The sequence below is a fragment of the Brachyhypopomus gauderio genome, chromosome 1, assembly GCF_052324685.1.
Source record: "Brachyhypopomus gauderio isolate BG-103 chromosome 1, BGAUD_0.2, whole genome shotgun sequence".
Taxonomy (NCBI): Eukaryota; Metazoa; Chordata; class Actinopteri; order Gymnotiformes; family Hypopomidae; genus Brachyhypopomus; species Brachyhypopomus gauderio.
In genome coordinates this window covers 33,247,737-33,258,927 of record NC_135211.1, presented here as the reverse complement: position 1 = coordinate 33,258,927, position 11,191 = coordinate 33,247,737, and the positions used below count along the sequence as shown (strand labels likewise).

The 11,191-nt window shown below is 41.5% G+C and overlaps 1 protein-coding gene across 1 annotated transcript in view; it reads left to right on the top strand.

The window, feature by feature from the left end:
- The first annotated feature begins 8,751 nt into the window (after positions 1 to 8,751).
- Positions 8,752 to 11,191, top strand: part of LOC143524431 (protein eyes shut homolog) — a 38,758-nt gene continuing 36,318 nt past the window's right edge. Inside the window, exon 1 of the mRNA XM_077018338.1 lies at positions 8,752 to 9,334. The gene's annotated coding sequence lies outside the window, so the exon portion shown is untranslated. The remainder of the gene's footprint in view (positions 9,335 to 11,191) is intronic.

Sequence of the window (11,191 nt, the reverse complement as noted above, 5' to 3'; positions counted from 1 at the left end):
TCCCAGCAGGCCGTGAAGCTCAGCATCTGCCCTTTGACCCCTGCAGCTCTGTTCATGAACCTAACCTGCTCCTGGGGCTACCTGGAAGTAGCTGCTCATCTTACTCACGTTGCACTTGTTCGGCCCCTGAATGAAGAGGGTGGAATGAGACAATGTACCAGTCATGGTATGACAGCGGTCCAGCGATGGACGTTCAAGCCAGACAACGCCTCTAACATGACTCTGAGGCATGGGAATTGATCAGGGTCGGCACCAGCTCCATGAGCCAGAGTAGACCTCCGGAAACGAGCTCTAGGGAAAGAAATCGGGCCGCTATGCAAAGGAATACCAACCCTGTGTGGAAACAACTGGTTTAAAAAAAGGAAAAAAGGGAGATGAATCAACACCAGCTTTTGCCCTAAGGCTCCAGTCATTGCAATAGCTGATCATTATGGTGGTCAATGATACGAGCAAAACATCAAAACCATTCATACTGCAGTGATGCAGTATGTGTTCAGCGAACAAATATGATTGAGCTCATTACATCTGGAGTGTGAGATCATAAACAATTTAATTATTTCTGTACATAAGGGTGATCAGTGTATTTCTCTAAGGGTTCACAGGCAGTTGAGTTTTCTACCATAATTTCCATTATAAACCTGTTTGATCAGCAAACACAGCGACTACAGACAACCTTTCTTCAGAAGAACATCAGTGTTTAATCATAGCTGAAAAGAAAAATTCTGGCTAGAAACAAATCTGCTAAAGGAACCCCAGCTACCCCAGAAAGTTCCATCCAGCCATCACCTTGACCTTGGGGATGACTGTGCCGACACTTGGCGTAACATTTCCACCCCATTTGTGTCAAGCGTTCATGCGAACTTGACATGCGGTTCACGTTTCCTCCCGAGAGTTCCTCACGGTGCATATGCAAACCGTTATTTTTAATGTTGCTTTTCCTTTGCCCGCCTCCATATTTTATAATTTTTTTCTATTCCCTCCTGACTTGGCTGCCAGTGTACTGTTGTTTCTGGAGACAGAGCGCAAACAGCTATATTTGTCTATGGGGATAGAGATCTGAAGACTTGGTGGTATGATGCAGCAGATGGAGCCCTCCATGAAATGCTTAATGCAGGCCGGACCGGCGAGAGCCGTCGGTTGAGGTACAAGCAGCTCTGGGTGGTGCTAGCATGGGTGTGGGCATGGGCGCTGGAGAGCCGCCCACCGCCAACCACAAACCCCCCTGACGCTGTCGATTCAGGCCAGGTTGCATCCCGCTTTCAGGCCAGAGCACATCACATCTTCATCGGTTCCATTGTTGCAGATGGAACACCACACAGCCAGGTTGTGCTTGATAAGTATTTCACAGCGTCTTTACCCAAGGGTACACCGTCCCTCGCATACACCACACACACACACACACACACACACACACACACACACACACACACACACACACACACACACACACACAGCCAAGTCCCTCTGTGACAGAACCGGAGCATAGAGAATGCACTGCATTGATGTCATACTATGCTGTACATTTTGCATTCAGACTATCCCTGGCCTCTTCTGCAATATATTCTGTTGTCCTTCCATAACATACATATGTATTATCAAGTGAACAATGTTTTATTAGCATAAAATCTCAGATATAATTAAACATGGATGAACAGGCCCAAATGCCCAGATGTTTTTTTCCTTATTCCTTTTCCTATTTTCATTTTTCTTGTTTTTATTAGAATAATGCATGATAATATACACAATCCCTGTATTTAACTAATGTATGTAATAGTACTACATGGAAGATATGATATTGTCTTTTTTATTCTTTATTAACTTTCATTAAGGTAACTTAAATGTGAATGGAAATCACAATAGTTCTTTTAGGTGACATCATGCTCCTGGTACAGAGGCTTTACGTGCAACTGCTAAGTAATCACATTAGCATTATTAAAATAAAGGCAAATCTAATTGTGTTTACCCTCTGGCTAATTAAACATTATGTGCATTGTCAACACAATACAGAACCAAGCATGGTAGCAATTATGACTTACATCCAAACACTGACCTCAGGTTGACTGTGCAGTGTCTGGTAAAAACATTCATGATCAAACTGTCCACAGCACTTAATGTAGATACCGTCAGCTGCAAACTATAAACTATGTCATTCTACCCTACATTTCGATTAGTCTAGGAGAGATTCAATTCTCTGGAGTAAAAGGTAGTTACCAACAGATACATGTGGACCGTGGTAAATTAGGCAGGTACTAAAATGTCATTAAGGTGACCCCATTAGTTCTGCTTATTACTTTGTAGTCATCGAAAAATATAGTCCATGTTCACAGCAGGTTGCTCACACTAAGATACCTCTAGATGCATGGCTTCTCACAAAGATTGTATCATTCATTGTGATTTTAAAGGAATAACTCATCCCCAAAATCTTAGTTTGGCTAATGATGAATAACAATTAGAATGGACCACTTAGCACTGTGCAAATAACTTATGCTATGCCCAATAGCAATTATCTATTATTATCCATGATTACTTTCTGGGTGAGTTTTTCCGTAAATAGTGGTCATTAAGATATTTTGTTTTTGTATCAGGGTAGAAAGGGAAGAAAGTATCTTCTTCCTGATGGAAATAGATTAGATTTCTTGTTCTAGGTTTGTGATTTTTGTGTTTGCCATATTCTTTGATTCTTAGAAGGTGTTTATCTCAATACTCGGCCTTCAACATTATTTACAATATTACTTTTCTAAGGTTATGAACACAGGAGAGCTATCTGGAACACATTCATATACCAAAAACAACAAGAATAGAGCCTTTATTTCCTTCATGGCACTGACATATTTTACCAACCCATGGACTGGCTAAAGGACTTAAAGTATTTACACTCTTTAATTTATCATTTATCAAAGCAGAGGATGTTCTGTCCTTTAAATGTACATGTGATTAAACAGAATCGGCCTGATTCTGGATATGGTCTATGGGGAAAGAAAATGTAACAGCAAATTACATATTGACTAGGGATGCACCGATTCACGTTTTTCACTTCTGATACCCATTCAGATATCTGAGGCTTTGTATCGGCCGATACTGATCCGATACCGATCTGATAGAGTAAAGCAGTGTTGAATCGACTTAAAACATTTTATTTAAACACAGACATACTGAATTACAAGTTTATTGAAAACTCTGCACCTGTATAGCACACTTAAACACACATAAAAACATGTAAAAACAACACAACTTGCATTCGTTCAGTCAGTGCAATTATGAATATAACATTGAATGTAAAATAATACCAAAGAACCTGAAACAGACAAAAACAACAGGTTTACAACTTTGGTCAAACATGAAAAAAATAAACTGCAAGAAACCTTTGGAATGGTTCAAGAATTCTAAATATCATTTTAAATAAATAAGGAGATGAAATAAGAGAAACAGCAATACCTATGCGGCTAGTTTGCTAGCGCAGACATCACGCAGAGCACAAAGCATGTAACGGCCAGAAATATGTGTACTGTCTCTTTAAGGGAGCGAGTTGAGGGCGCGTATGGAATATTGTTGTTTTTTTAGCTTTCTGCCATAGACCGACTCAGACCACTGCTCTTTATTTTATTTATGTAAGTAACGCATTCAATGAGCTTTGGACAACTCACCAGTTTATGTATGAACAGTCAAGTAGTGCTGGAGCCCAGCTTTATTTTGGCCAACCAGCAAATAAACGGACTAAGTGTAATTGGCGTAAGTGTAAGTTGCGTAAGGCGACGCTGCCGGTTTCCGGTCTACGGTTGGTAAGCGGAGGCATTTCCGCTTCTCTACGTCGGTCAGCAGGCAGTATGGCTTTCTATACGCGATGCCTTCGATGCCTACGAGTCAGTGATTCACCTCTCCTCTGCGTGCTTCGTGCTTCGCTCGTCTGTTAACTGTCCAAGTTCACTTCTATCCGGGACAGAGTGGATATTTAAGGTTGAACTAACTCCGAAAAGCGTTACAAGCATAGAATTAGACTGAATAGATCTGTTTTTATGAATCGGTCACATTGCCACCGATACCCGATCTAGAATTTTTTCAGATATTAATATCGGAATCGGTGCATCCCCAATATTGACATATGTGCACGTTTTACTTCCAAGCGCCCGCCCCCCCCCCCCCCTGCAATAGCTCCGCGCCCCACCTAGGGGGCGCCCCCTACTTTGGGAACCACTAGCCCCACCTAGGGGGCGCGCCCCCTACTTTGGGAACCACTGGATTAGGTGATCAGGTCCAGTGGAGATCAGCAGCGCCAGCCAATCGCTGATTACGCTGATACAACCAATCAGCCAATCAGTGTCCTTGAATTATGTGCCTGTGTCAGTCCGAGCAGACTCAGCCATTGGTGGAGTAGGGATGTCTGACGCCATCGAGGATTAGCAGTGTGGTTACTTTAATTTCAGAAGGCCCCATTTCAATAAGATCTCTTCAAAAGTCCAAAGTCCGTTCAAGAGACCTATGGTGGAGAAACTTCAGGTTGCTGGGTTGCTTGCTAACGTATTTAACCAGTAGATCACTAACAGCTGTGTGTTTGTGGTGGTTCTGGTGATCTGAGCTTCCATTTGATGCCAAATTTAAAGATAGATGATATAAAACCATTGCGTTAGCTTTTTCTTTATTTCCTTTTTTGTTTCCTTTATTTAACAAAAGATTCTTATGTCCTTTATGGTGAATGTTAAAAACAAAGAAAATTAAAAGATGTGCCAACTAAAATCCTTAACTTACCCAGAGTCTTTGAAGTCTTTGCTGTAACGTGTGAACAATTCTTTTTTCATATTTACTATGAATAACATCACATCACAAATAACTACAAAATAAATACAAAAATTATTTGTATGTAGCACAAGACATGTTTGTATTAATAGTGTTTCCCAATGTTTCTGTTTTATTCAAATGTAATTATTACTGGATCTTTCACAGAACACTGGTTTTGTCAAGGTGTTATTAAAATGGTTGCTGAAACTGTGTACGTCACAAAAAACAATATTGTGTATACATATAATAATGTTATGGTACCTCACTGTAACGGATGACAGAATTCACATGAAATACATGCCGTTTGTCTTTCAGTCTGGAAGATTCAAAGTCAGTGCATCGCAAGCCCGCAAAGCAAATCAATGTTAACGATCTGACGCTGGCACGAGAATAACTGACCTACAATTCACAGCGCTGACTGACTTTGCAAAATAACGCGTGATTCGAGCAATCATCATGTTTGCCTATTCAAAGGCAATCGTTGTTCTGAATGTAGGATACAACGTACGTGTGTTTGCATGTTTTTGCTTCATAACCCTAATTAGTCATTCAGAGTTTATCATTAATTCTGCAGAGTACGAGCACTAGGCATACTTTTCACAGTTCTGGACAGACCGTTTAGAAGGTCACTTTATAACCCTTACATATTTGAGACAAAATTATATTTTGAAAAACTTTTTTTTCCATGAACACCACAAGCAAGCGCTGCTTTATTATTGTTATTATCACTGTGTTTTTTCAATGATTTTTATCAGCTTGCGAAACTTTGCGTTTGCAAGGTTCCGTTGGGCCAAGCGTTAGAGAGCAGCAGCTGCTGACGAGCGTGGTTTCCGCGGCGGTGTGTGCAGCGAAGTTAACCTGCCTGCAGCGTGCAAGCACGAGCCTAACATCCCTCTTCTTGTGACATTTAGCATGTGCGCCTTTCCTGGCGGGTTCTGTGGTGACCATACGGCACAGGGAGTGATGAAAGATGGCAAGATGCGTTTTAAGATACCAAATGATCGTGATAGTTTGAGGAGTCATGTGGATAAATGTTTACTTTAGTGTGTTATACATTCTCATAAAGACACGTGAAGGTCAGAGTTTCCCTTCCTAATGAAGATTCCCCGATACCGAGGGAATTAGAAATATGGGTGATGTTAGTCGCAAAAGGGCAACTCGTTAATCTACCCTAACAGGGAGAGAAAGCGGTTTTGGTGAATCTCAGCGTCACGCGCCCGGAAATAACACGTTTTAAAAACTTGTGCTGCGTCTCCTTCCTGGTGGGCTGTGAAAAGCTGCGCTTGTATTCTGTTGTTTTCACAGCAAAATGATCCCAAAACGACTTTCCACAAAACGCCCTCTACGCCATAGGAGAAATTTCACTCTTTGCTGTAATTAATGGTCAATTGTCAATGAATTGTCAATAAATAGCACCTCCACTTATATGGATCTTTCATCCATGGCAAGCTCACAAATATATTTGGAAACTATTTTGAAAATATATTAGGGAGTTTTCATGCAGTCTAAGAATGTGCAGTGACTCTTGAAGTCACACTGAGTAAAAAATTGATGCCTGTCAGCTGTGTTAATGGCTTATGAAATCTAGCTGGCCATGTTTTTTTGCTCTTTTTTCCATCTAATTTTCTGGAATTTTACAGCTCAGATAAAGTAAGATTTTTATTGGGCTCAGCTAACTCCATAACAGGGATTCTATACATATAATTATGACATGATATTTCTGACCTCAGAATTATGAGGTTTTCAATGACATTTTGAGGCACATAGAAGTACGTTATTTATACCAGGTCTTTACCACGTTGCCTTTAAAGTACTTTGGAAAGTAGAAAGATGAAAAAAATAAAAAATAAATCTGCAAAGATGTGGGCAACACAAATATGTCTGTATTATTGAGGAAAACCATTTTAAGGCTTATGCCTTAAAACTAAAGAATAGTCAGATAGAATCTTAATATGCTAGTGTGTTATAATGATTTACAGTAGTGCATTAATTCTGCCATTCTGTACTGTAACTGCAGTAAAATTTATGGCATGACCAGGAGAAAAAAAAGATTTACATATTTATGATGATGTAAAACACCTAGAAAAATCTCAGAACCAATGGTTTTTCGGGACAGTAGAGGAACATTGTGCATTTCCACTCTTTTGGCCTGTTTTACTGTTTTATCACAAAACTTTAAAGGCATTTACATGACACTTTGTTTCACAGGGCTTTAAATTGTCTAGCAGGCATAAAGTGGACAGTGAGCTTTCAATTTATGTAAAACACACACAGAGGCCCAGGAGATGCAAATGCATAGCGTATTATAAGGAGCTTTTCTGGTCTCTCAGGCTTTCTTATAGATTAAAAAGTACTTTTATCAATAATGCAGGGGGGGGGGGGGGTAGAAGAAGCTGTATGGGTTATGCTAGCTGTGCACCACTCGATTCAATTAAGTGCTAGCTGCATTAGCATTCTGGTTTACTATCCCTCTATATCACTTCCTAAATAGTATCATCACGTTACAACCTGCCCATTTTCTTTTTGTTGTTCAAAGGTGGCATGATGCAGCTGCTAGTGCCCTGATGTACAGTATGAGTCTAACACGGACAGGAGGTTTATAGTCGGTGATCCACCAAACCAAAGCAAAAAACAAGCAGCCACATAAATCCAATATATGCTCGCCAGTCTGGACTGGGGGGGCACACGAGGAGACGTGGCAGCCAATGGTGAGTTGCTTTATGAGGACAAAATCATTTGGAGAGGATAATTGTTTTATGCACCCATCTTAAGGCTTGAAAGAGGATGATGGTGGGGGCGAGGGTTAATGGAACAGAATGTTTTGGCAGCATCCAGCACAAATGCTAGAAATATTTATATAGCATTTTATAGATATTATAGATAATATCACAGAGCCGCTTTGGAGATGCTCTAAAACATTCTTTAATATTAATCTATATTGAATTGGGGCAGTAAAATGCATTTGTATGGAAATGCAGACAAAACAAATGTGACATATAAGTTGAGATTTCACGATCTGAAAGCACCTCTCCCTCCCCAGTGATATAAAAGAAGAGGAAAACATGTTTTGGGCACAGGTACAATAGTGAAGCAATTTATTTTCCCCACGGATGATCTCAATGTGCCATGAGACACAGCCTCGGAGCCCCGCGGAGCGCTCAGAGCCGACGGAGGAGAGAAGCATGATTGCTTTTGACAAATCAACAGATGCGACCTTTGCGACTGCATCGGGTTACAATCGTTCATGAATTTTGCCATTTCTATCCAGCGGTGGATTGCGCCTTTGTTTCAGCTGTGTCCTTCCTGACAGGAAACGTGGAAAATTAAATTTGGCTCCCATGGCAGTTATGTTACCTTGAGCCAGCCACCAGCTGCAGCAAAGCCTGCAAGCGTCGTCTACCGAAAGCACCTCCTTCCCCTCTCCTCCCCTCCCCTGCCTCTCCCAGTGGGCAAAGTCCATGATACATGAGTTGTCATTATCAAACGCTGGAGCCTTTTTCAGTTGGGGTACCTTTCTGATTGGTGCCTTTCATGTGAAAGTGCAACTTTAGCTATGGTGCTGCATAAATCATTTTTTTTAAGGCGTAACTTTGAACAGTTTTAATGTTGAACGAGAGACTACCACTTCCTTGTAACAAGAGTGAAAAGGCACTTAATCTGTGCGGAGCAGGTGCACCTTTGCAACGTGTTATTAGGCCACAACAAACTAAGGTTAACCAGGTTCTCGTGTTTTATTACACACGTGGATGAAATCATTCAAGTAGCAAGCGAAAAATAGACACCAAGTTATTAGAGATGTTTACAAATGTACAAAAATTACAAATGTAAACAATAAATCATTATACAAGCTTATAAAAAAAAAACAGCGTCCACATTTTTAAGAGCCACTTCAACTATCCTTATTATGTACAGTTGCATCAGGTTACCGTAGCAACAGGTTTTCTCCCGAGGCGGTGGATAAGGCCCACTCAGGTTTTCTGACATCTTTTTACAGCCTAGTAGTCTGTGCTAATGCTATAGGCCATCCTGTGCATTTTAAATTACCTTATCTAACTAGTTCCTATGCAGGCTATATTTCATCTTAAATTTGTTTAATTCGGGTCAAGTAATTTAAAGGTAATCACATAGTACAGCCGGAAGTGAGCAGTATGTGTCAGCCCAAGGATATGTTAAGAGCAGATGGCGGCATTTGGCGAAAGATTAGGCGGATAAAACCGGCTCAAAGCGGAGGGGGATGCTATGAGGACCCTGACAAATGACAGCTCTGGTTTCTTTCAGTGTCGACACGACACGAAATATCGCACTCCAAGGCTGGAGTTCAACTTCCAATATTAAGTTTTTGTTTGTTTTTCGCCCCCCCCCCCCTCCCTATGTACTTGTATTGAGACCGTACAGCTAATACTGGAGGGAGCCCGGTCACTCGTTACACCTGACGGCCGCCGCCCTTCAACAGGGGCGAAGCTTCGTGAACTCATTTCTAAGCTTGGAGGAGCATTTCCCCCCCAATAACTTCACCTTTTGCCACGGTGTGTGGTCTCGCTGAACAAACCCGAGTGGAAAGGTATGACTAACAACATCATATATTTAGGCTAAGTCAGTCATCACGTCCAGTGGTGACAGCTCGTGTCAAACGATTTTTAAGGCTGGCTAAACGGTCAGTCAATAGTCCATTAAGTTGCATGCTGTTCCGGACAGCCGTTAAACCTTTCAAAAATCCGTGCAGACGCTCGTCGAGAGAACCTGCGTTTTAGCCAACCTGCTTCAGCAGCCCGTAACGTGGACTGAATCGGTGCGCTAGAGTACCTGTGTTCACCAAGGGACAGTGGATACACGCCAGCAATTCATCTGGACATTTGAGTGTTATGAGAGATGATTAACCATATGTAAAAGCATTTAAGTAATTGCATAGATCTACAAAAAAATCTATAGTGCGATTACCCGAACGACCATTAACAGCTTAATTTTAACCCGCAATCTGTCTCTCCGTTTAAGGAGGTGTGTGTAACCCTCCTGAGCGTGCAGGGTGCGCACTTGTGTAACGTGCAACGTAGATTTGTAGCCCACCTCTGGATGCACCTTAGCTGGTGTTCTTGATTTAATCGCCATTGTTTAGTAGCTATAAGCTCTGAAAGGCTTTTACACAGACCGATTATATGAACGCTACCAAAGTGCGAGCAGCGAGGCCTCACGTAAAGGGGTCTCCACCGGCCTACTTCCAGCAGTTTGTCGGTTACCTGCAGGTTTTAGCCGCACGTTACAGCAGCGTCCATTCTTACACGCACGTGCCTTGAAGGCGCAGCCCATAAATACTCCGGAATTTAATCTTCAATGAAATGGAGCATTAGCAGCAAGCAGCACGGAGATTGCGCTCAAAACATTTTAAGGTGTTTCACATTGTCTACAAGGCACTACTGTAGGCAAATGATTAAGGCTAATTGCTTCGCTTGGCAGGCATTTTTGTCGAAGTTGTTTATGCATTGATACATTATGCCCTTCTCTTTGTGTCTAAATTGGATCACTTTGGGGACTGCTGATCTTGTCACTCCATTTCCAATGTCACGTAAAATGCAGAGCGTCTCCCCATGCCTTGCATTTGAATAAGAACTCCCTACAATTATAGGGCTCACGTCAATTATTATGTCTTTTCCCACAGTATTTTTAGGTTACAAGTGTGTGTGTGTATGGGTATATATATATATATATGCATGCTTAAAGGTTATTGACAAATGTTCCCTGTTGTGTTTTGTCGATGTACACATGGGGTACTTTATCGCAAGGACTGAAATGACACCCCCCCCCCCCCCCTCAACTTGGCCAGCTGTCAGTAGTGGTCACCATCTTGTGGAATGGCTGTTCTTTGAAAGCCTCCGTTTCTGTGCCCTTCAGATGTGCTATTCTTCACTGGACCTCCAAGGAGAAGCTCTTCAATAAAGCCGCAGTTTGTCGTTCTATATGCCGATCGAATCCAGATCATTCAGTACTGCAAGTGGAATCTGATTTTGCTACTTTCATTTAGTGCCACTGCACTTTTGCTTGTGCAAATGACCACAATGCCAAATTTTTCTTGCAACTACACCCATTCGTATTTGTTTTTTATTCATTCATCCACCCCCAACTGCTGCCCTTTTCTCTTAACTGGGTTCTGTTGTGGGGAGAAATGGTGCCAGTGAAAAGTTGGACCTTATTCCACTGGTTTAATACCAGTGCTGTCTGATGAATGGGAAGCCATTTTCTGAGCCACTGAGTTAACTGAGGCTGGCTTATCTGATTTGCAACCTCCCAACAGCTTTTCTGAACTAGTTAAGCTATGAATTAAATGACTCGTGTCTTATTTTGATCACACGTGTGCTATTTTTCTCCAGTCCTGTACGTCCCTGAATTTAGAAGCGTAAATGTGACGTTTTATGTCTAACCATCT